Source organism: Fistularia commersonii, chromosome 24 (genome assembly GCF_037954325.1).
Source record: "Fistularia commersonii isolate RoL2024-O1a breed Wild chromosome 24, RoL_Fcom_v1.0, whole genome shotgun sequence".
Classification (NCBI taxonomy): domain Eukaryota; kingdom Metazoa; phylum Chordata; class Actinopteri; order Syngnathiformes; family Fistulariidae; genus Fistularia; species Fistularia commersonii.
In genome coordinates this window covers 7544516-7569086 of record NC_141307.1, presented here as the reverse complement: position 1 = coordinate 7569086, position 24571 = coordinate 7544516, and the positions used below count along the sequence as shown (strand labels likewise).

General features: G+C 46.2%; 5 non-coding genes across 5 annotated transcripts; all 5 read left to right on the top strand.

Annotated features, from left to right (window-relative positions):
* The first annotated feature begins 629 nt into the window (after positions 1-629).
* Positions 630-820, top strand: LOC147219881 (U2 spliceosomal RNA). The gene has a single exon (XR_015108144.1). It is a non-coding gene; the product is annotated as a U2 spliceosomal RNA (small nuclear RNA).
* A 635-nt stretch (positions 821-1455) lies between these two features.
* On the top strand, positions 1456-1619 carry LOC147219880 (U1 spliceosomal RNA). The gene has a single exon (XR_015108631.1). It is a non-coding gene; the product is annotated as a U1 spliceosomal RNA (small nuclear RNA).
* A 1180-nt stretch (positions 1620-2799) lies between these two features.
* On the top strand, positions 2800-2918 carry LOC147219879 (5S ribosomal RNA). The gene has a single exon (XR_015108644.1). It is a non-coding gene; the product is annotated as a 5S ribosomal RNA (ribosomal RNA).
* Positions 2919-4767: 1849 nt separating this feature from the next.
* LOC147219878 (U2 spliceosomal RNA) lies at positions 4768-4958 on the top strand. Its single transcript, XR_015108187.1, has one exon. It is a non-coding gene; the product is annotated as a U2 spliceosomal RNA (small nuclear RNA).
* A 991-nt stretch (positions 4959-5949) lies between these two features.
* On the top strand, positions 5950-6068 carry LOC147219877 (5S ribosomal RNA). Its single transcript, XR_015108629.1, has one exon. It is a non-coding gene; the product is annotated as a 5S ribosomal RNA (ribosomal RNA).
* Positions 6069-24571: the final 18503 nt, after the last annotated feature.

Sequence of the window (24571 nt, the reverse complement as noted above, 5' to 3'; positions counted from 1 at the left end):
GGCTCCGTCCGGACCAGCAGTCGTCGTAACAGCCGGTATTAGCCGGTGTGGGGCGGGGTTAGCGTTCAAGGCCGTCGAAGGCTGTTTGGGGTCCCGGGGTCCAGTGGGTGTTCGCCACGGGACGAGATGATTTACCGTCGTGTTTGGAAATTGTTCTGCTGGTAGTGACGAAAACATGAATGTAATTAAATGTAAATGTGGATTTAAATCCATTTTACTGTTGTCTTGTGTTTGTGACGTTTTTTGATTTGTGTTTCCCGGCGATGAGCAACGAGTCTCTGTGAGAGCTGGTCGCAACGATGCGGTAACCAGACGGGTTCACAAGATGGCGCCCGTTTGCAGCCCAGTGTATCGTGAGCGGTGCAAACGTCCCGTTTCCACCTGTGTCTTTTCTCCTCACGGGCGACTTTTTGCCACATTCCAGGTGGATTTGAAGGGGACACGATTCCAAGAGTCTGGTTGTTGATGTCCTGGGTTTACTTTGATGCTTCGGCGTCCTGTCGGGGAGGCGTGCACCACGTGACCGGGCAAATGCGGAAGATGCTTCAGCCATGTTGTTTCTTGTATGAAGTCGTGAGTGAAGCTGACGGTGCGGGGGATGCGTTGGCGTCGAGCGAGGGCGCGGGGCTATCGCTTCTCGGCCTTTTGGCTAAGATCAAGTGTAGTATCTGTTTTTATCAGTTTAATATCTGATACGTCCCCTATCCGGGGACCAAATATTAAATTGATTTTTGGAACAGGGAGATGGAATAGGGGCTTGCTCCGTCCACTCCGCGCATCGACCCGGTATTGCAGTATCTCTGGGAACGGTGCACCCCCCGCTTTTGTGTCCGGTGTCAAGGTTGCCGTGTCCTCCAACAACGTCATACGTAACCAACACACACGCGATCCAGATCTTGTCTGTACCCTGCGTGACCAGCGACACTGTCCCCGTTGTTTCTGCCGGTAGGGAGCGGTAGATAGCGACACACGAGCGTGTCTGCCTGAAACCCTGTCCCTACCATTCGCCCCGTGCAGCCCGATAAAATCCCACTATGGACCAGAACTGAGCCTAAATGGATCGCATTTGAAACGGATGGATTGCCCCCGATAGACTGTGTCAGACTGGGCTCAGGGGGAAGTTCTCCCGGCCGTAGAGCGGCAGAAACCCCTCGCGGCATCAGGAGGACGGACGGAACGTGTTCCGGTTGTCCTCTGACTTCTTCGTGAAAATTGAAGCGTCCGTGTCGTTTTCGGCGTCCCGGCCCGTCAGAACTCAGAGTTGACGGTTTTTTTGACGGAGTGTGTGTGTGTGTGCGTGTGTGCGCGTGTGCGCGTGTACGTGTGTGTGTGTGTGTGTGTGTGCGCGCGCGAGAGGGATCGCGTGTGAGCTCCCGGAAGAGTCCGCGTGGGTTCCCCCCCGACTGAGAACGGCGTGCGTGTGAAAGCGGTCCGTGCGCGGGACGCGTGCGACTCATACTTACCTGGCAGGGGAGATACCATGATCAAGAAGGTGGTTCACCCAGGGCGAGGCTCAGCCATTGCACTGCGGCTGTGCTGACCCCTGCGAATTCCCCAAATGTGGGAATCTCGACTGCATAATTTCTGGTAGTGGGGGACTGCGTCCGCGCTCTCCCCTGTCGTGCTGTTCAAGAGCAAGTCTGTGTCGCTGGAGGCCGGGTTCACTGTTTATGGTCGCGCGCGCCCACCCTCCCTTGCCGGGCTGTGACCCAACCAGGGAGTTGTCGTTGCACATGGCAGGTGCACCGCGAAAGCGTGGATTTACGATCGGGCCAGAAAACAATCCAGAGTGTCCCTGAAAGTCCCTGAAATGCTCCTGCTTCTTGATCTCCACTCCCTGTAGCCTCACCGTTCCACCCGAGTTCCTCTCATCCCCACACATGTATGCTGTCTTGCTGCGACTAACTTTCGTTCCTCTCCTTTCCAGAGCATACCCCCACCTCTCTATAGTTTCACCGAGACACTTTACAGTTTATAGTTTATTTTGATTTCTAATTCTGCCTTTTATTATTTATTACTGTTATATTTTCTGGAACTCTGGCACAACAGTTTCCTTCGGGATTAATAAAGTTGTTCTTATCTTATCTTATCTTATCTTATCTTATCTTATCTCGACCTCCACCTGTTTTCTGCTCTCACTACAGATCACAACGGCATCTGCGAAGGTCACGGTCCGTGGAGATTCATGTCTACCCTCATCCGTCAGCCCGCCCGTGCGTCACCATTGCGAACAAGAAGGGGCTCAGGGCCTACCCCCGACGGAGTCCCGCTTCCACCTTGAACTTCTCTGGTCCCGTCTTACAGCACACCGCACGCACCACTGTCTCCCAGCTAGCATACATGTCCTGCACCAGTGTAACACACTTCTCTGCCGCTCCAGACTTCCTCATAGTATACCAGAGCTCCTCTCTTGGCAACCTATCGTACGACTTTTCTAGCTGTACAAAAAGGCAATGGGGCTCCCACGGGCCTTCTCTGTACTTCTCTATGAGCATTCTCGGCGCAAATACTGCATCTGTAGTACTCTTCCTTTTTCCATGTGTATTTTATTTATTTTTCTCTTTCTCTTGTCATTAACTGTCCCGCCGTGCATTCGAGTCCTGGTATGGCCTTTGCTAGCTCCCTCTTTACCTTAGTTAAAGAGTGTCTGATAATTTTTGGTTAGAGTAGCCTTGGGCGCCACTGGCTGTAATCATGGAGACTAAATAGAAGGAGCTCCTGACAGATGTGGAAATGACTGGACGTGGAAAAGACGGAGGACGGCTGCTTATAAAATGCCCTTCCGCGTAGGCTAGTCTCGTCTACGGCCATACCACCCTGAACACGCCCGATCTCGTCTGATCTCGGAAGCCAAGCAGCGTCGGGCCTGGTTAGTACTTGGATGGGAGACTGCCTGGGAATACCAGGTGCCGTAAGCTTTTTTTATGTTCGTTCCCTCTGTCAACAGCAGGAGGTGCTGTCTCTCAAGAGCGCAGACATTTCACACACGGACACACGCCGCTCATTCCCTTGTGTCTGTCCCACCGGAGTCACCGTGAAGCCCGGCGCGACACGCGCTCAGTCATAGTTCCCCGCCTTACTTTCGGGTCACTTTCCGTTGTCTCGCCGCCTCCGTCCTTCGCTCGCCGCCGTTCTTGTCATCCCCGAACAGTATTTCTCCATGTGTGCTGAATTTCTTTTTCTCTCGTTTGTGCCTCTGGCTGTTGAATAATCCAGCCGCTGACCTCCGTACCGCTGGCTCTCCTAGACACTTCCATGCCTCCACATGTACGGTACGTCATCATGACCTACTGCCTTTGAACTCCTCATCCTCTTCGATGCCCTCCTCGCTTCTTTTTACACTTGTCTCTGCTCCTTTTGCGATCGCCAGTAATCAGCGCTTCTACCCTTGGCTCTCTTTCATTATTCTCCATTCATTCATCATATTCCTAGGAGTCTGCTTGTTGAAGTCCTGGGTTTACTTTGATGCTTTGGCGTCCTGTCGGGGGGCCGTGCACCACGTGACCGGGCAGATGCAGAAGATGCATCAGCCATGTTTTTTTTTTTGTAAAGCAGGAACATCGGCCTCCACGGGGACCTCTGTCTCCGGGGCGAGACGGAGGTCTTATCTTATCTTATCTTGACCTCCACCTGTGTTCTGCTCTCCCTGCAGATCACAACGGCATCTGCAAAGGTCACGGTCCGTGGAGATTCACGTCTACCCTCATCCGTCAGGCCGTCCGTCACCGTTGCGAACAAGAAGGGGCTCAGGGCCTATCCCCGAGTCCCGCTTCCACCTTGAACTTCTCTGGTCCAGTCTTACAGCACACCGCACCACTGTCTCCCAGCTAGCATACATGTCCTGCACCAGTGTAACACACTTCTCTGCCGCTCCAGACTTCCTCATAGGATACCAGAGCTCCTCTCTTGGCAACCTGTCGTAGGCCTTTTCTAGGTGTACAAAAAGGCAATGCGGCTCTCGCCGGCCCCCTCTGTACTTGTCTATGAGCATTCTGGGCGCCAATACTGCATCTGTGGTACTCGTCCTTTTTTCCATGTGTATTTTATTTGTTTTTCTCTTTCTCTTGTCATGAACTGTCCCCGCGTGCATACCAGTCCTGATATGGCCTTTGGCAGCTCCCCCTTTACCTTAGGCTGCAGCCGAAGGTAAAGAGTGTCTGATGATTTTCGGTTCGCCGCCTTTCTTGTCATCCCTGTACAGTGTTTCTCCATGTGCGCTGTATTTCTTTTTCTCTCGTTTGTGTCTCTCGCTGTTGAATAATCCAGCCGCTGACCTCCGTACCGCTGGCTCTCCTAGACACTTCCATGCCTCCACCTGTACGCTACGTCATCGGGACCCACTGCCTTTGAACTCCTCATCCTCTTCGATGCCCCCCTCGCTTCTTTTTACGCTGGTCTCTGCTCCTTTGCGGTCGCCAGTAGTCACCGCTTCTACCCCTGGCTCTCTTTCATTTTTCCCCATTCATTCATCAGGTTCCGAGGAGTCTGCTTGTTGAAGTCCTGGGTTTACTTTGATGCTCCGGCGTCCTGTCGGGGGGCCGCGCGCCACGTGAGCGGGCAGATGCGGAATATGCATCAGCCATGTTGTTTCTTGTAAAGCAGGAACGTCGGCCTCCACCGGGACCTCCATCTCCGGGGCGATGGGGGCGATGCGCCGTCGCTCCGGGCCGAGCGGCGGAGACGGCGTGGGGGTTTATTTGTGAATGAAGTCGTGAGTGAAGCTGACGGTGTGGGGAATGCGTTGGTGTCGAGCGAGGGCGCGGGGCTATCGCTCCTCGGCCTTTTGGCTAAGATCAAGTGTAGTATCTGTTTTTATCAGTTTAACATCTGGTACGTCCCCTATCCTTGGACCTAATATTAAATTGATTTTTGGAACAGGGAGATGGAATAGGGGCTTGCTCCGTCCACTCCGCGCATCGACCTGGTATTGCAGTATCTCTGGGAACCGTGCACCCCCCGCTTTTGTGTCCGGTGTCAAGGTTGCCGTGTCCTCCAACAACGTCATACGTAACCAACATACATGGGATCCAGATCTTGTCTGTGCCCTGCGTGACCAGCGACACTGTCCCCGTTGTTTCTGCCGGTAGGGAGCGGTAGATAGCGACACACGAGCGTGTCTGCCTGAAACCCTGTCCCTACCATTCGCCCCGTGCAGCCCAATAAAATCCCACTATGGACCAGAACTGAGCTTAAATGAATCGCATTTGAAACGGATGGATTGCCCCCGATAGACTGTGTCAGACTGGGCTCAGGGGGAAGTTCTCCCGGTCGTAGAGCGGCAGAAACCCCTGGCAGCATCAGGAGGACGGACGGAACGTGTTCCGGTTGTCCTCTGACTTCTTCGTGAAAATTGAAGCGTCCGTGTCGTTTTCGGCGTCCCGGCCCGTCAGAACTCAGAGTTGACGTTTTTTTGACGGAGTGTGTGTGTGTGAGAGATTCACGCAGGGCGGTGTGTGTGTGTGTGCGAGACGGATGGTGTTTGAGCTCCCGGATCCTGCAGTATTTGTGAAGAGTCCGCGTGGGTTCCCCCCCCCGATTGAGTACGCGGTGCATACCCCCACTTCTCTAGATTGACCTCCACCTGTTTTCTGCTCTCACTACAGATCACAACGGCATCCGTAAAGGTCACGGTCCGTGGAGATTCATGTCTACCCTCATCCGTCAGCCCGTCCGTCACCATTGCGACCAAGAAGGGGCTCAGGGCCTATCCCCGACGGAGTCCCGCTTCCACCTTGAACTTTTATGCTATGGCCTTTGCTAGCTCCCTTTTTACCTTAGGCTGTAGCCTAAGGAGTGTCTGATGATTTTCGGTTTGAGTAGCCTTGGGCGCCACTGGCTGTAATCATGGAGACGCAATAGAAGGAGCTCCTGACAGATGTGGAAATGACTGGAGGTGGAAAAGACAGAGGACGGCTGCTTATAAAATGCCCTTCCGCGCGGGTCTCCCTTGTTTACGGCCATACCACCCTGAACACGCCCGATCTCGTCTGATCTCGGAAGCCAACCAGGGTCGGGCCTGGTTAGTACTTGGATGGGAGACCGCCTTGGAATACCAGGTGCCGTATGCTTTTTCATGTTCGTCCTCTCTGTCCCCAGCAGGGGGTGCTGTCTCTCAAGAGCGCCAACATTTCACACACGGACACCCGCGCTCATTCCCTTGTGTCTGTCCCACCGGAGTCACAGTGAAGCGCTCAGTCATAGTTCCTCGCCTTACCTTTCGGGTCACTTTCCGTTGTCTCGCCGTCTCTGTCTGTCGCTCGTCGCCTTTCTTGTCATCCCTGTACAGTATTTTTCCATGTGTGCTGTATTTCTTTTTCTTTTGAATCATCCAGTCGCTGACCTCCGTACCGCTGGCTCTCCTAGACACTTCCATGCCTCCACATGTACGGCATGTCATCAGGACCCACTGCCTTTGAACTCCTCATCCTCTTCGTTGCCTTCCTCGCTTCTTTTCTTAAGAATAAGAATAAGAATAAGAATAAGAATAAGAACAACTTTATTAATCCCGAGGGAAATTGCAGTGCCAGAGTTACAGAAAATATAACAGTAATAAATCATAAAAGAAAGGCAGAATTAGAAATAAAAATAAACTATAAACTATAAAGTATGTCAGTGAAACTATAAAGTGTCTTAGTAAGCAGTGATAAAACTATAAGTGTCTTAGTAACAACTGAGGTAAGGAGTGCACAATAGTATGATAGAAGGGAACATTGTAGTGTAGCTGTTACGAGATGAGATGAAATATGATGAAATATTGCACAGTTTCTGAATATTGCACAGAAATGAGATATTGCACATTTTTGTTTGTTTTTAGGTTTAAGATAGGTTGTTATGGTTGCTGGCGGCTGAATGGAGAGTAGTTAAAAAGTCTGATCGCCTCAGGAGGAAAGACCTCCTGTGGCGTTCAGTGGAGCTCCTCGGTGGTATCAGTCTACGGCTGAAAGAGCTCTGACAGGACGTCAGTGTGGCATGCAGGGGGTGATGGATGTTGTCCATGATGCTGAGGAGCTTCTTCAGCATCCTCCTCTCTGACACCTGCACCACAGACTCCTGCTCCACGCCCAGGACAGATCCAGCTCTCCTGATGAGCTTGTTGAGTCTGTTAGCGTCAGCTGTCTTGAGCCTGCTGCCCCAGCACACAACAGCGTAGAAGATGACGCCGGACACCACCGAGTGGTAGAACATCTGCAGCATGGTCCTGCAGACATTGAAAGATCTGAGCCTCCTGAGGAAGAACAGGCGGCTCTGACCCTTTTTGAAGATGGCGTTGGTGTTAATAGTTGTAAAGTTGTAAATAGTTGACAAGTTGTAAATTACTTTGGAATTCTTTAAAGCTGGTGTTTGGTGTTGAAACATGCTGAATTTAATGTGATTCTCCACAATATATACTTCATATTTATTGAAATCCAGCCACAATTTAAAATAATAAAGTCATTTGGTCAGGAAGTGTTTATCTCACCAAGTCTAATGTTTTTGGCACAAGTTGAAAATGATTTTGGAAGTCTTTCAAGCTGGTGTCTGTTGCTGAAATATGCGTAATAGGACATGATTCTACACAATATAATTCATATTTACTTAAATCCAGCTGCAGCATTAAAGGATAAAGCCATTTGGTCAAAATTGTTTTTCTCATCAATTTGATGGTTTTTGACAAAAGTTGTAAATTTCTTTGGAATTCTTTAAAACCGGTTTTTGTTGCTGAAATATGCTGACTAGAATTTGAATCTACAGGATAGTTGTCAAATTTACTGTATTCCAACCACAGGATTAAAATATAAAGCAATATGGTCAACTAGTGTTTATCTCACCAAGTTGAAGGTTTTTGGCACAAGTTGTAAAGAACTCGAATTCTTTGAAACCGGTGTCTGGTGCTGAATTATGCTGAATATATGTAGTTCTACATAATATATGGAACATTTACTCAAATATAGAAGCATATTCAAAAGATAAAGCCAGCTGGACATAAAGTGTTTACCTCACCAAGTTGAAGGTTTTTGGGTAAAAGCTGTAAATAACTGTAATTCTTTAAAGCTGGTGTCTGTTGCTGAAATATTACTGAACTGGACGTGAATTTATATTATATATGTCACATTTACTGAAATCCAGCCGCAAGTTAAAAAGATAAAGCCCTTTGGTCATTTTTTTTTTTTTTATCCCACCAAGTTGAAGCTTTTTGGAACAACTTTTAAATAAAAAGGGGATTTTTTTAAAATTGTGACCTTTGCAGAAATATGTTGAATAGGACGTGATCCTACATAATATATGTCACATTTACTAATCTCCAGCCGCAGGTTTAGACGATAAAGCCCAATGGACACAGAGTATTTATCCCACCGAGTTGAAGGTTTTTGGCAAAAGTTGTATATAACTTTGTAATTCTTTAGAGTTAGTGTCCGGTACTTAGATAGGATGTGAATATACACTATATATGTCACATTTACTGAAATCTCGCTGCATGTTTAAGGGATAAAGCCATCGGGTAATATTTTTATATTTTATATATTTTTATATATTTTTTATATATTTTTATCAAGTTGAAGCTTTTTGAATAAGTTTTAAGTAACAAGGGAATTCTTTAAATTGTCTGGTATTAAAATATGTCTAATATTACATGGTTCTTCAGAATATAGGTCAGATTCACTTCAATCCAGACGCAGGTTTAAACTAGAGGGACTAAGGAGGGCTCATTTGATCCCTAACCTTTGGAGACTACAGAGGGGTCATTTGATCCCCCTGCCATGGAATGTGGTCTGTCCAGTATGCTAATAATGTGGCAGCCCTCCTGCTGGGAGTTGAATGCAGTTTATCAGAGGAGCAGCTCTGGGAGGAGGGGGGAGAAAGAAGTGTGAATCAGTTTTACATGGATTTCACCTAATCAAGGGTAATTGTAACTTCATTGCTTCTGACTCTGATCTTTCTCTTGAAAGCTTGAATGTGCTTGTTTTTTTTTGGAAATATTCTGCATTGCTTGATGCTGGATAACCACTTCTTGTGCAGGCTTGATACAGCACATGGGTGTTCAGGGTTGCCATGTCGACCATGTTATGGAACACGGTGCCTGGCCATTCTCGTGTTCCTGCCCGCAGGCTGTACTCGCGCACCATCTGATCCAAGGCAACGACACCGGATTTTGTGGAATGTTACTGGGTGATGGTGCTTGGCTTTCTTTTGTGGCTTTCCTCAGTCTGAACCACACCGTGTATACTGCTCATAACGGAGACAGTCTTCTTCCAGCTGGCTGCATACACTGTCAGGGTGGCGTCAGTCGTTGAAAACACCTGAGTGCTGAACTCATTGCATTTCATCTCCTGAGCCGACGGGGGAATATCTCTGCAAATCTTATTGAGTGGCCCAAGACGGGTAGTTTTCCGGCTGAGCAACTTTTTTGCAAGTGAAATTGAGGTGAAAAAATTGTCCGTTGTGACGGTTCTGCCGTGGTCCAGAAATGGTCCCATCAACTTCATTACCACACTCTCGGACGGTCTCTCCTCTTTTGGGACGACCAGGTTCTTTGCCAACATATGGAAATACATTGCAGATATATTTGATGTCAAATCACAAGCCACCCAGAACTTGATGCCAAACTTATCTGGTTTTGTAGCAATATATTGAATCAAAGGACAACGTTTCTGATGGGCAAAGCTGTTCATCAATTGTGATGTGACGACCAGGTCTGTACAGTCATGGCCAAAAGTTTGGAGAATGACACAACAATAGAACCATCTGGCAAACACCTAAAAACCATGAAGGAACAGACATTGTGAAAGTGGCAATCTCAAAACTTTTGGCCATGACTGTAGAATGTGAAGACCAAGGCCTCAGCTACATTTCACACCTTGCATTGTACTCCCAGCAAGTGGCTGCCTGCCATTAGTGCCATATTAGAATAAAAGCAGGTGGTCATCAGAAGGAAACCCCAAGGCTCAGAAATCCCATATCAGTTTCGAGCTGGTAAAGGGCAGTGTTTCCTCAAAGCGTCTCCAAGTGCTTGTTTATGGGGGAATGTGGGTATTCTGTAAGTCTTTCCAAAGAGTGTGGTTCAGTCCTGCTCTATATTTGTACAGCATCATGGAAACGCTGTGTTGGCATTTGGTGCTATACGAATAATCAAATTTGATTGGTCGTGACTTAACTCAGCAAGCTTTTGTGGCTCGTTGGTCTAGGGGTGTGATTCTCGCTTTGGGTGCGAGAGGTCCCGGGTTCAAATCCTGGAGGAGCCCAAGTCCTTCTAATGCTACATTCTGCTGTGTCATACGGACAGATCCGGTCTACTCATCGCACACACCTTGCATCCTTTGCTTCAGCAGCGATGTTCAACCATCACAGACTTTTCCACTCAATGATTACTTGCATAGAAGAAAAAACTCCCAAGTTTCAGCTTCACAAGGAGGACACCTTTGTAGTATTTGGTTCTCAGGACCACTTCAGCACCATCACACTGTCTCCATTCTTCAGGCATCTTCTCACCCTCTAAGATCCAGTTGAATAATCTAGTCAGAAAATCTACCGCTGCCTCTCCTAGACCCTTCCACACCTCCACGGGTGTATCATCAGGACCAACAACTTTTCCACTCTTCATCCTCTTCAACGCCTTCCTCACTTCACTTTTAGTAATTTGTGCTACTTTGGGGCCTACAATAGTTCCCTCTTCTACCCTTGCCTCTCTTTCATTTTCCCCATTGATCAGCTCTTCAAAGTACTCTTTCCATCTTCCCATCACTCTTCTAGCATCTCTCAATACATTTCCCTCTCTGTCCTTAATCACCCGTACCTGTTGTACATCCTTTCCATATTTATCCCTCTGTTTCGCCAACCTGTATAGATCATTCTCACCCTCCTTACTGTCCAACCGAGCATACAAGTCATCGTACGCCCTTTGTTTTGCCTTTGCTACCTCTATCTTTACCTTTCGCCGCATCTCCCTGAACTCTTGTTTGTTCTCTTCAGTCCTCTCAGTATCCCACTTCTTCTTCGCTAACCGTTTTCTTTGTATATACTCCTGCACTTCCTCATTCCACCACCAAGTCTCCTTATCTACTTTTCTTCCAGATGACACACCAAGTACTCTCCTATCTGTCTCCCTGATAACACTAGCTGTAGTTGCCCAATCATCTGGAAGCTCACCGTGACTACCCAGAACCTTTCTCAACTCCTCCCTGAAAACCATGCAACACTCGTCCCTTTTCAGCTTCCACCACTTTGTCCTCCACTCTGCCTTTGTCCTCTTCATCTTCCTTGACACTAGGAGTCATCCTACAAACCACCATCCTATGCTGTCTGGCAACACTCTCACCTACAACTGCTTTGCAGTCACTGATCTCTTTCACATTACCTCGTCTATACAAGATGTAGTCTAGCTGCGTGCTACCTCCGCTCTTATAAGTTACCCTATGTTCCTTTTTTTCTGGAAAAAGGTGTTCACTACAGCCATTCTCATCCTTTTTGCAAAATCTACTACCATCTGTCCCTCTGCATTCCTATCCTAGATACCTAATCTGCCCATCACTTCTTCATCCCCTCTATTGCCTTCACCAACATGTCCGTTGACGTCTGCACCAATTACCATTCTCTCATTTCTGGGAATATTCTGCATCACTTCATCCAACTCATTCCAGAACTTCTCCTTCTCTTCAGATTCACATCCCACCTGCGGGGCATAGCCACTAACAACATTGAGCATCACACCTGCAATTTCCAATTTCAGACTCACAAGTCTGTCTGACATTATTTTCACCTCTTGGACGTTCCTTACAAACTCCTCCTTCAAGATAACTCCTACTCCATTTCTCTTCTTGTCAGTACCATAATAGTACAACTTAAAGCCTGCTCCTAAGCTTCTAGCCTTACTACCTTTCCACCTGGTCTCCTGGACACACAGCATATCCACCCTCCTTCTCTGCATCATGTCGACCAACTCTCTACCTTTTCCTGTCATAGTCCCAATATTCAAAGTCCCTACTCTCAGTCCCAGGCTCTTTCCTTTCCTCCTCTCTCTCTGCTTCCGAACACGCACTCCTCTTCTTCTTGTTCTTGTTCTTCGACCCACAGTAGCCCAATTTCCATTAGTACCCTGTAGGTCATCAGTACCAATGGCGGTCGTTGTTAACCCGGTCCGCGACCGATCCGGTATGGTATAGTTTTGGTTGACTCGCATGTTTGGTTTAGGCAAAACTTTAACGCCGGATGCCCTTCCTGACGCAACCCTCTGCATTTATGCTTGGGACCAGCTCAGGGAGACACTGCTCCATGCCCCCCTGAAGGCAGGCTTGGAGAGACACGGGCCAGTGCCACACTGAGGCTGCATTCCAATGCTGCTCCAAATCAACTCATAAAATCTATTAACCAAATAAATGTCAACTTTATCTGGAGGAACAGACCACACAATCTAAAAAAAAATCACATTTGGTGAAAGAAACAAGTGAAGGAGAGCTGAAAGTGATAGATTTTGACTGCCTGGATGGGACATTGAAGGTGAACTGGTTGAAATCCTGGATCAAACATCATCATTCTTTGTGGTATTGTATTCCAAACTACTTATTCAACAAAGTCGGTGGCCTAAGTCTTCTGCTCATCTCTGACTTTGATAACAAGATTCCTGTCAAATTTTCAGAGTTCCATATACAAATTTTATTATACTGGAAAATGATATATATACACACACAATTTCTCACCACACAGTACAATAATTTGGAACAATAGACATGTACTGCATCACAACAAATCTCTATTTTACAAGGAATGGTTTGAGAAAAGTATATGGTCAATAATTGACTTGGATGACAATGGCAGTCTTCTAGACTATGAACAATTCTGTACTAAACCCAGATTTAACCCTCCCATATTAGAGTTCATAAAGTTACGAAACGCACTACCTCGACAATTTGTATTCCTGACCAAAAATATAATGCATACCAAACCATATAACCACAGTTACCCCAACTATAACTCCAGGGAATCTCAATTCTGGACAGAAAGTGCAGCAACTCCTTTATTAGGAAATGTTTCACCCCTGGACGTCAAAAAAAAAATAATGTTTTAAATAAATTTGATAAGGAATCGATTGCCACGCTGCGAACTATGTATCTGACTCTACGCATACCCCCCCCAGGGTAAAAGGGACCCACTTCAAAATTATGAGTGACATCTACCCATCTAAGGAATTATTGAGGGTACTCTTTAATTTTGAAGATAATATTTGTACATTTTGTGAAGATAACACTGACTGTCACGAACCGCTGGGGCGGACTCGGGCAGGGAACCACGCTTCGGGGCAGAGATGGGTTGAAAGCGCTTTTATTGGGGTTGAAATGGCGGAACGGGATGCAGACGGGATGGGTTGCAGACGGGACGGGATGCAGGGTCTCGCCAGGACGGGTTGCAGATGGGGCTGCGGACTGGACGGGTGTGCAGACGGGACGGGATGCAGACGGGACTGCAGAGGCTGGGTCTCACCAGTACGGGATGCAGACGGGACTGCAGAGGCTGGGTCTCACCAGTACGGGATGCAGACGGGACTGCAGAGGCTGGGTCTCACCAGTGCGGGTTGCAGACAGGACGAGTTGCAGACTGGACAGGATACAGACGGGACGGGTGTGCAGACGGGACGGGTGTGCAGACGGGACTGCAGAGGCTGGGCCTCACCAGTACGGGTTGCAGACGGGACACGGGAGGGGACAGAGGTTACACCGGCCGACTTGGTCCGGTCGTAACGAGGGATGGGACAGAGGTTACACCTGGGGTCCGGTCTTAGCAAGGATGGGGTCCTGGTCGTGGCAAGGGATGGGGTCCTGGTCGTGGCAAGGGCTTCACAGTGGTCTGTGACAGCCACAATCCCCCAGCACCAGGCAGAGCCTGCTGCTGCCCTTTATAGGGATCTTGATTAGCGGCATCTGCTGCAGCTGGTGCGGATTACAATGGGGATCAGGTGTGAACCCTGACAATACCCCCCCCCTCAATGGGCGCCTCCTGGCGCCCCACGGAGCCGGCCTGGGTGGTTCCCCGAGTCCATGTTGGCCGGGGGATTCTGTCATGAACCACTGGGGCGGACTCGGGCAGGGAACCACGCTTCGGGGCAGATATGGGTTGAAAGCGCTTTTATGGGGGTTGAAATGGCAGAACGGGATGCAGACGGGATGGGATGCAGGGTCTCGCCAGAACGGGTTGCAGATGGGGCTGGTTGCAGACCGGGATGCGGACTGGACGGGTGTCCAGACGGGACTGCAGAGGCTGGGTCTCACCAGTACGGGTTGCAGACGGGACGGGTTGCAGACGGGACTGCAGAGGCTGGGCCTCACCAGTACGGGTTGCAGATGGGACGAGTTGCAGACTGGACGGGATGCAGACTGGACGGGATGCAGACTGGACGGGTGTGCAGACTGGACGGGTGTGCAGACTGGACGGGTGTGCAGACTGGACGGGTGTGCAGATGGGACGCAGGGGCTCACCGGGGCGGGTATGCAGACGGGAGGCAGACACCCGGACACACTTGGTCCGGTCATAACGAGGGAGGGGACAGAGGTTACACCGGCCGACTTGGTCCGGTCGTAACGAGGGAGGGGACAGAGGTTACACCTGGGGTCTGGTCGTGGCAAGGGATGGGGTCCTGGTCGTGGCAGGGCTTCACAGTGGTCTGTGAGGGCCACAATGGCAGGGGTGGGGTCCGGTCGTGGCAAGGGTGGGGTCCGGTCGTGGCAAGGGTGGGGTCCGGTCGTGGCAAGGGTGGGGTCCGGTCGTGGCAAGGGCTTCACAGTGGTCTGTGAGGGCCACAATCCCCCGGCGCCAGGCAGAGCGTGCCGCTGCCCTTTATAGAGATCTTGATTAGCGGCATCTGCTGCAGCTGGCGCCGATTACAATGGGGATCAGGTGTGATACCCTGACACTGACACCACTGACCATATATTTTTCTTATGCGAAAAAGTACAGGGCTTTTGGGCTAAAACTCAAAAATGGGTTAAAGATCATTTTCCATCGTCACCACTTTCCTTCTCAAGAGATGATATAACATTTGGACTACTTTTAAGCAACAAAAGAGATGAACTCTGTGCCAATGTTATTTTAGGCCTGTCCAAGTTCATCATTCACAAAAACAGAATGCAAAAATGTTCCCCAAATTTTAATTTCTTCAAAAACGATTTTGAATTATATAAAAAAAAGTCTTAAAACTTATGGAAAAATCCAAAAACCAAAACATATACAGTTTGATGGCTGAGATTCCTTGTGAACCGCCAACTTAATGACATGTTATATTCCCCTTGCAATTTTTTTTTTTTTTTTCGTTTTAATCTTATTTGTCTATCTCTTTATTCAATTATTTCCTTTTAATTTCTTTTTTTTTTGTCTAGCATTATAAATTTCTCACAAACCGTGAACACTAGTAACTTCTGATTACATCCAGAACGAATGTCCTTATGTCCTTTGCTTCCTCATCCCTGGTTTGACATTCAGTTCTACCTTGCCATGTTTATGTGTACATTTGTATAATTGCGTGTACTATTTATCTTCAATAAAAAAAAAAAAAAAAAATGAGAGGCTGAGAGAACTTCCTTGTCTCTCTCGCCCCCTCCCCCCTTAACGCCCCCCTCTTCTTCCTCACGGCGGCCGATGGGACGCGATTCTCGCCGTTGTCGTGGGAGTAGGGTAAAGGATTCCCCGCGTCGGTGCGAGCAATGCGTTTCGAGGCGTATTGCATGTGTGTGTGGATGGGGGGGGTTTGACAACCACCCCCTCCCTCCCCCAGCACAGCAACGATGTACTTCCCCAGCCTAAAATCCAAGTCGAAAGCAATTCAGTCTTGTTTTAAGACGGTGTGAGGGTGACAGCAATCGTCCAAGAAGCTTTCTTCGGTTATTTTTGAGGTTTCTCAATGTACTCCTAATGGGAGAGAAGGTAAAGCCCACAGTAAAGGCTACAGGCTTTGCCCTTGTCCGCGCTGCAAGGGACTTTACCCGGTTTTCGAGGGGACCTCCTGCGTAATGGTGTTGAATTGACCGTCTGCTAGGGCGGTTTGATTTTCTCCCTTGAAGCTTGCCCACATGGGGTGTTCCCTGTTTGTGGGGTCCCCTGACTCTAGATGACCTTGAGCATTGCTGGCCCTCCAAGGTGTTTGTCTCATTTGAATGTCTGCCCTGTCAGCTTTCAATGGTGCTTTGTGCCTACCATTGTGACCATGGGTAACGGGGAATCAGGGTTTTATTCAGGATTCACCTGAGTCTGGCGGATCGGGAGCCCCAGGAATGGAGGAGCGGAGGAGAGCAGAAGCTCGGCCCATGATTCGCCTTAGTCCTCTTGATCGCGGGTGCCAGGGCCCGGGGCGGAGGACTGGAGGAGCAGAGGAGAGCAGAAGCCCAGCCTGCGATTCGCCTAAGTCCCACGGATCTGGAGTACCAGGACCCGGAGCGGAGGAGCGGAGGAGAGCAGAAACCCGGCCCGTGATTCACCTAAGTCCCCCGGATCGGGAGTACCAGGGCCGGGAGTGGAGGAGCGGTGGAGAGCAGAAGCCCGGCCTGCGATTCGCCTTAATCCGAAGGATCGCGAGTACCAGGCCCTGCAGCGGAGGAGCAGAAGAGAGCAGAAGCCTGGCCCGCGATTCGCATAAGTCCCCTTTATCGCGAGTACCAGGACACGGAGCGGAGGAGAGCAGAAACCTGGCCCGTGATTCGCCGAAGTACCCCAGATTAGGAGTACCAGGGCCGGTAGTGGAGGAGCGGTGGAGAGCAGAAACCCGGCCCGTGATTCACCTAAGTCCCCCGGATCAGGAGTACCAGGGCTGGGAGTGGAGGAGCGGTGGAGAGCAGAAGCCCGGGCCGCGACTCGCCTAAGTCCCCCGGATCGCGAGTACCAGGGCCCCGAGCAGAGGAGCGGAGGAGAGCAGAAGTCCGGCCCGCTATTCGCCTGAGTCCGCCGGATCGAGAGCACCAGGACCCGGAGCGGAGGAGTGGAGGAGAGCAGAAGCCCTGCCCGTGATTCGCCTAAGTCCCCTTGATCGCGAGTACCAGGGCCCGGGGCGGAGGAGGGGAGGAGCGGAGGAGAGCAGAAGCCCGGCCCGTGATTAGCCTAAGTCCCCCGGATCGCGAGTACCAGGACCAGGAGCGGAGGAGCTTTGTCATTTGATTGACTTCCTCACTCAGCCGCCAGTTCTGGGATATCCAGTTTTTGAACAGCCCTTCACGGTACACTGTGATGCTACGCAGGAGAGATTTCGGGCTGTGCTATAACAGCGACAGGGTGGAAAGCTGGTTGTGATTGCTTACGGATCAAGAACTCTTTTTTTTTTTTGAACATTTATTAGAACAGGTTCCTCAGCAGAGTCGCACACATTCTTACAAAACCTCATAACAAGATACACATTATACTATATTCTTTATAGGTCACTTATTTCCTCACTGGTGCGCGAAAAATAAAATAAAAAAAAATAAAAAAATAAAAAATAAAAAAAATAAAACACAAAAACAAACAAAACAAACAAAAAAAAACATCTAACTCAGTCAAATAGAGATAATATCTTCAACTCTCCAAATATTTTTTAATGGGTGCCCATTTGTCAAGATATAGGTCTGTCTGAAGCCGTAAGTTTTTTCTGTTATGCGTTCCATGCAGTTTACATCCTTATGTCTCTGACGCCACTGGTCCAGGGAAGGTGGGTGGGGTTTGAGCCAGTGTACTGTGATCATTTTATGTGCAATTAATAGAAGAACTCTTATCGAAAACATCTGGTTTTTCCTTAAATCGCTTGTTGATGCTGTACCCATAATAAAGTGCTGTGGATCAATTGGTCTGTTTAATTTTAAAATCTCACTTATTTGTTTTTTCACCTCTTCCCAGAATTTCATCAGTTTAGGGCAGTCCCAAAAAATGTGGGAAAAGTCCTCCGTTATGCCACAGCCCCTCCAACACAGGGGAGAACAGTTATTATCATAAGAAGCTAGTATCAAGGGAGTTTTAAAATACCTTATTCTTAACTTCCAGCTAAAATCCCTCCATGTTGGGCTGCTTAAACATTGTTGCCAGGGCAACCAAGAACTCTCCCGTTCTCCATCAGCAATCACGGCATTAGATTCCAGTTCCCACTTAGCTTTCACATCCAGTGTGTCCACTAAAGTGTCCATACGTATCCTGCCATATATATCTGATATTGTATTTTTAATGTTCATTTTGTTCTCAACTATCTCAATCCAATATTGTTCAAAATTAGATGAAGCTTCTTTAATATTGTCCCATTCTTTGTGTGTCATCAAATAATGTTGAATTTGAAAATATCTAAATAAATCCTTAGAGTCAATGCCGTATTTTGCCTGAAGTTGTGAAAAAGCCCTCAGAGTTCTTCCTTCAAATAACTGATTTATTGTGATTAAACCTTTCCCTGCCCATCTAATGAAACCACCGTCCATCTTTGCTGGCAGAAAGTCACCTGCTGCTGTTATTTTTGCTGCCCTCGATAGAGCTAGAGGTAGATTCAGGAATCGTCTTGTCTTTTCCCAAACCTTAAGTGTATGGTTGACATATTCATTTTGTATCTTAAGTCCACGTCTTGCTTTTGAATTTAGAAAGGGAAGAGTTGAAAGCGACACATTTTTAACTGAACCTTGCTCTATATGCACCCATCTTGTGTCCATATCTAGTTTTATCCATGAGACCAATTTTCCAAGTTGTGCTGCCAGGTAGTAACTTCGGAAATGTGGCAAGGCCAATCTGCCCTTATCTCTGGGTGCACAGAGTATTTTCAATCTCACTCTAGGCCTCTTGTTCTGCCATAAAATTTGGAAAGGAGCTTATCCAGTAATGTAAAGGTAGATACAGGAACAGTGATAGGCAGAGCATTGAACAGAAACAGCATTCTAGGTAGGACATTCATCCTGATATGTTCTATCCACCCAACTAAGGACAAAGGAAGCACCTCCCATCTTTCTATGTCATTTTTGATCTGAGAAATTAGTTTACCATAATTTGACTTATATAGCTGACTTGTGTCGTGTGTGAGAATGATTCCCAGGTATTTAAAGCCCCCTTTTGACCACTTGAATTTCATCTGTCCGTCCAAGCATGTCAGCCAGCATCATGTTATCATCATTGCTTCTGATTTCCCCTCATTCACCTTGTACCCTGACACCTCCCCATAGTCCCTCAGTCATCTATTATGCAATGCCTGAGGATTTCTTATAAACAAAAGAACGTCATCCGCAAACAACAAAATTCTGTGCATCTCCCCTCCTTCATCTACTATTCCCTTGATCTGATCGTTTGTCCTTATCAATTCAGCAAGCGGTTCGATACACAATGTGAACAAAATAGGCGAGATTGGGTTCCCCTGCCTAACTCCTTTTTTAAGGTGAAAAAATTGGGAGCAGTACCCATTCACCCTGACCTTTGATATTGAGTCTTTATTCAGTGCTTCAATCCATTTTATAAATGTCATATTAAATCCCATTTGTTCCATAGTAAATTTCAGATATGTCCAGTCGAACGCCTTCTCAGCATCTAGACCAGTGGTTCTTAACCTTGTTGGAGGTACTGAACCCCACCTGTTTTACATGCGCATTCACCGAACCCTTCTTTATTGGATCGAGGATCGTTTTGTTGATGGGTACAAAGAACAGGCAGAGTAGCCTTTTCATCGAATCTGGCTCCCTTCACCTTGAATTCAGCAAGTGCTATGTTCTTGTAGTTCCCATCTCCATGCAGCTTAAGGAAGCTGTCCCTTAGTTTTGCCGGTGCTGGACTAGAATTGCTCATCTTGTCTTTGCAAATCATGCAGTTAGGACATCGATTCCAATCACGTTCCGTCATACATGTGAATCCGTATTGTACGTGTTCTTCCGACCGCTTTCTTTTTTTGCCCGACATAATTAGTATGAAGGGATTAAAATATTAAGAAAGAAATCACATGACGTACCATCACGACAGTCACAAGTTACTACAACTGAGCGCGCCAAAATCCCTGCAGCACGGATAGGCCAAGCTATGTTGCGTGATCACCTGCAGCCAGTGATGTCATCACCAGTGTGTGTCTTGACCTCAGCCGAACCCCTGAGACTGACCCACCGAACCCCTGGTTAAGATCGAACCCAGGTTAAGAACCACTGGTTTAATCTAATCGCAATTTCAATACATTTCCCTCTCAGCACCACCTTTGCCCCCTCCCAAAGAGTCGAGGGGGATACTGATCCATTATCATTAATTTTGAAGTACTCATCAATTGTTTTTTTTATGTTTTCCTTTATATTTGGATCCGTCAACAATGAGATATTTAGTCTCCAGTATTTGAAGTGCCAACCAAAGCCTAAATTTAATTTCATATATACAGGACCATGATCAGATAGGGTACCAGGTTCAATAACACATTCTCTGACTTTATATAAGCTTTGTTTTGAAATGCAAATCAAATCAATTCTTGGGTATGACCCATGTACCATGGACAGAAAGGTGAAATCTCTCGTGGTCGGGTTCTTAGCCCTCCAAACATCCACAAGTCCTAATTCTTCCAACATATGTTTTGCTGCCCTGGATTTCCTGCTAATGGGCCCATAATCATAAGGAGTTTTATCCAATTTTACATTTAAAACACAATTGAAATCTCCTCCTAAAATTATAGTACCTCTGGCTTCTCTTGCCATTACAGTTGCCACTTCTTTAAAGAAATTGGGGTCATCTTCATTGGGGGCATAGATATTCATGATAGTTAGCTCTACTCCACCCAAGGTTCCCATAATAAGTATATATCTCCCCGCTTTATCCTTCACTTCTGTCTGAATTGCAAAACTAATTGAATGACTAATTAAAATTGCTACTCCTCTTTCTGCTGTTTGAAGAAAAAGCATAGAATACCTGTGCAACCCAGTCTCTCCTCAATTTCTTATGTTCTACCTCATTTAAGTGAGTTTCCTGTAGTAACGCTATTGAGCAATTACATTTCTTCAACTGAGTCAGCATTTTTTTTCTTTTTATAGGATTATTTAATCCTTTGACATTATAACTGACAATCCCTACCTCTGACATAAATCGGCATTTCTTATTTTCATTTTACTCTCCCCAGATTCACCTTTGCATAAAGTAACTATCCTTGCCCTCGTAGTAACAAAAATCACTTGTGCCGACCTAACCGACATGTCAAGGAAATAAGAACTCTTAAAACACAGAACAGAAAAAATAAAGTAAACATATGTGACTTCCAATAGTCCAGCTGAGTACAGAGATCTGTCCAGCTCCTGTTGTAATGCAGGCAGAGGGTTGTGATTTAAGATTCCCTCTGGGCAAAGTGCACTGAGTGCTGTCCAAACCACAGACCAAAGAAAAAAACAAAACCTTTGGTGAGGCAGTGATCCCAACACGGGTCTCATCGTAAAAAAATATTAATTGAAAATAATAGCAGAGTTAACTCTCCTCTCCTCTCAATAACTTTACAATATGATTCACTTAACTTCAGCATATTTGGCTGTTTAAACTATGAACAGTAATACACATAGCACTTTAAGATTGACAGTAATAACGTTATCTAATTATTTTTACATTACCCGGGCACAGTACTCCTCATCATTTTAGTCCAGCAAAACAGCCCGCAGGTCTGCGGCGGACAGTGATGTGTCCTTTCTTTCTCTCTTCCCACCATCCTGTCTTGTATGTATCATGTATCTTTTGAGAGTTCCCATTCCAGTCTCTCTCTCTTGCGAACCTGCAACTCGATGCCCAGCTTCTTCAACGTTGGCACAGCATCCACCAGCGGAGGAAATGTTTTCACTCCCGACTCCAAGTTGATTCTCAGCTGCGCCGGATAGCGGCACATTGCCCGGATCTCCTTCTCCTTCAGCTGCTTGATCACTCCTCGGACCCGCGTTCTCTTCCTCTGTATTTCTGGAGAGTAATCCTGGTTAAAGTAAATCACTCCCTTTTGGAACTTCACTCGTTTTTGGGCCCATGCTTGTCGCAGCACTGCTTCCTTTTTCTGTATAATCCAGAAACCTCACGATAATGGAGCGCGGAGGCGCTGAACTCGCAGGCTTTAGCCCCAGTGATCTGTGTGCCCTCTCGATTTTTACATTTAGCTCGGGCGGGAGTTGTAGCGCCGTCTCAATTAAGTTCCTCACAAAACCAATCATGTCACCTTTCTCACTTTCCTCGGGGACTTGATAAATTCTCAGATTGTTGCGGCGCATCCGATTCTGTAGATCGTCGCACATGTTCGTCAGGGCCGCCTCCCGTTTCAACAGGTGCCTCAGCATCCTCTCATGGCGCTGGCTTGTGTCTTCCACCTGGCATACCCTGGTCTCCGCTTCCTCAGTTCTCCGCTCTAGCTTCTCCATCCTTTGAATCAATCCTTTGAATATACATTTTTACCATATATATGCACTCTCGCCATGTCTTTCCTGTATGTTCCATACATTTTCTTAGTATGTTTTTTACTGTTTCATTTGTTCTTTCCACTAACCCTGCAGTTTGTGGATGATAAGAACAATGTCTCTTTAAGTCAATGTCCATAACTTGACCCATTGTGTACAACTTCATTTATTCTCTGCAGTATGCCATGGGTTGGCAGAATATATTTACAGATAGGTTTAACTACAGCTTCCGCATCAGCTTTTGTAGTGGTTGTGTTGCACACGTGAATGATGATGATTCAGTGTGTAGGTTTTGCGGGTTTTGTTGTCGGCTGTAACACAGACATTAGCCACATTACTGGCGTCCAACACAGCACTGAACTAATGCTGTGACCTCGTCTCGGCAAACTAATCACAGTTGGTTTCACGCCATCCTGTGGTGGAATGTGGTACTACATACTTACGAACAGTGAATGTGAGGAAAGGAGCAAGTTGCTAACTCAGGAAATAAAATACATTAATATCAAAAAAAAAAAAGGGAGGGGGATGTCTGGTCTTTGCGCTCTCATAGTTGCAATTTGGATATAATATCTTTATCTCACCAAGTTGACAGTTTTTGGCACAAGTTGTAATTCTTAAGAGCTGGTGTCCGAAGCTCAAATTTCCCGATAAGGATGTGATTATACACAATACAGAATCTAAACAATGTATAAATTCACTCAAATCCAGCCGCAAGAATGAAAGATAAAGCCATTTATTCAAAAATGTTCATCACCCAAACTGAAGGTGTTTGGAACAAGTTATAAATTACTTTGGAATTCTTTAAAGCTGGTTTCTGTTGTTGAAATATGTTAAATAGGATTTGAACTTACACAAAATATGTCAAATGTATAAATATCCTGTTGCAGGTTTAGTAGGTTTTAACAAGTTGTAAATTACTTTTGAATTCCTTAAAGCTGGCACCTGTTGTTGAAAATTATTGAATAGGATGTGATTCTGCACAGTATATATCATCTTTACTTAAATGCAGCCAACAGTTAGAAATATAAAGCCATTTGGTCAATTTTTCATCTCAGCCAGTCGAGGGTTTTTTTGCAAAAGTTGTAAATAACTTTGTAATTCTTCAAAACTGGTGTCTGTTTTTGAAATATGCTGAATAAGATATGATTCTAAACAATTAATGTCTGATTCACTAACATCCAGCCAGATGTTTAAATGATAAAGGCATTTGGTTGAAAAGATCTTACCTCACCAAGTTGAGGATTTTTGAAAAAAGTTTTGAATAAGAAGTGAATTGTTAAAAACTGGTGTTTGGTGCTGCAATATGTTAAATATGAAGTGATACTACACAATGTACAGTATGTCACATTTACTGAAATCCAGCTGCAGGTTTAAAACACACCCATTTGGACATAAAGTGTTTATCTCACTAGTTGAAGCTTTTTCCAAGTTTAAGGTTTTTGGCAAAGGTATTAAAAAACTTTGGAATTCTTTAAAGCTGGTGTCTGGTGCTGAAATTTCCCGATTAGGATGTGATAATACACTATCGAAACAATGTATAAATTCACTCAATCCCAGCCGAAAGAATGAAAGACAAAGCTATTTATTCAAAAATGTTTCACACCAAATTGAATTTTTTGGAACAAGTTGTAAATTACTTTGGAATTCTTTAAATCTGGTGTCTGTTTTTGGAATATGCTGAATAGGGCGTAATTCTACACAATATATGTCACATTTACTGAAATCCAGCCATTTGGACATCAAGTGTTTATCTTACCAATTGAAGCTTTTTAGAACAAGTTTTAAGAAGAAAAGAATTATTGAAATCTGGTGTCTGGTGCTAAAATATATTGAAAAGGACATGATTCTACACAATATCTGCGACAGTTACTGATATGGAGCCACATCTTTAAAAGATAAACCCATTTGGTCAAAAAGTGTTTATCTTCCAAGTTTTAGATTTTTGGCACAGGTTGTAAATAACTTTCGAATTCTTAATGCTGGTGCCTGGTGCTGAATATGATGTGATTCTACACAAAGTATGCCATCTTTACCTAAATCTACCCAAAGGTTTAAACCATAAACCTATCTGGTCAAAACTCTTCATGTCATGATGTTGAAGCTTTTTGGAACAAGTTATAAATAACAAGTGAATTCTTAAAACTGGTGTCTGGTGCTAAAATATGTTGAATAGGCCATGATTCTACACAATATATGTCACATTTACTGAAATCCAGCAGCAGGTTTAAAAGATAAAGCCATTT